Consider the following 1,054-nt stretch of genomic DNA (forward strand, 5'->3'; position numbering starts at 1 on the left):
CTTGAAGATCAGATATCTGTCTGATGACTCTCATAAAGGATTGTAAGGTGCACAAGTCAGGCTCCTTAAGATGAGTGTGTCACATCCCACTCGGGGCTTGAGTTCCTTGGGATGGCAATACTGTTCGAAGCTTCTCAACAGCATGGAGATCTCCCACAAGGTAGAGAGGTCTATCTCCTTCGAGCAAAGGACTTGGCCAAGGGCAGCTGTGTAGCCCTTTATGGCTGAAACAGAAAGAAGCTTCTCTTGACGAAGAAAGGCGAGAAAGTCCGCTACCTGCTGAAGAGTAGCTCCAACTGGAGAGATACTCCGTCAACGACACCAACCACAGAAGACAGCCCATTTCCCCTGGTACACTGCTGCAGAGGACTTACAAAGGTATCCAGACATCTCTGTCACTGTGCAGCATGAAAAGCCTCTCACTAGCAAGCCACTTGATAGTCAACAGGCATGAGGTGCCAGACATGCAGTTGGCACAGCAGGTTGTGCCATTGGGCAATCTCTCAGGACCTCGGAATGTAGAGCTAGCAGGTCCAGATACCACTCAGCATATGGCCACCTGGGAGCCACCAGGATCATCCTGAGATTCAAGGTGATCGTGACCCTGTTGATCGCCCGACAGAGGGAAGGAGTAGGCCCTACATTGTCTCATGGGCGATGGAAGGTGTCCTCCACTGTTGGCCATGGGTAGAGCACCATTCAGCAAAACGCCGGCAGCTTCCTGTTATGTTGGGTTGCGAAGAGATCTAGCATTGGGAGGCCCCAACGGTCAAACAGCCTTTCTGCTATGTCTGGGTGTAGGGACCACTGTCCCTATCACCTGACCCTGGCAACTGAGCTTGTCTGCCACTACATTCCAGATCCATGGAATGTACCTGTCTGACAGCTCTACTGAGTGTGCCACCTCCCACTTGTGCTCCTGCACTGCCAACAAATGGAGCTGAAGGTAAACTAACCCTCCCTGCTTGCTGACATGTGTCACGACCATGGTGTTGTCGCTTATCAACATCATGGAGTGCCCCATCACTCAGTCCTGAAACTACTGGCTTGGAGC

This window comes from Macrobrachium rosenbergii, chromosome 4 (genome assembly GCF_040412425.1).
Source record: "Macrobrachium rosenbergii isolate ZJJX-2024 chromosome 4, ASM4041242v1, whole genome shotgun sequence".
Classification (NCBI taxonomy): Eukaryota; Metazoa; Arthropoda; class Malacostraca; order Decapoda; family Palaemonidae; genus Macrobrachium; species Macrobrachium rosenbergii.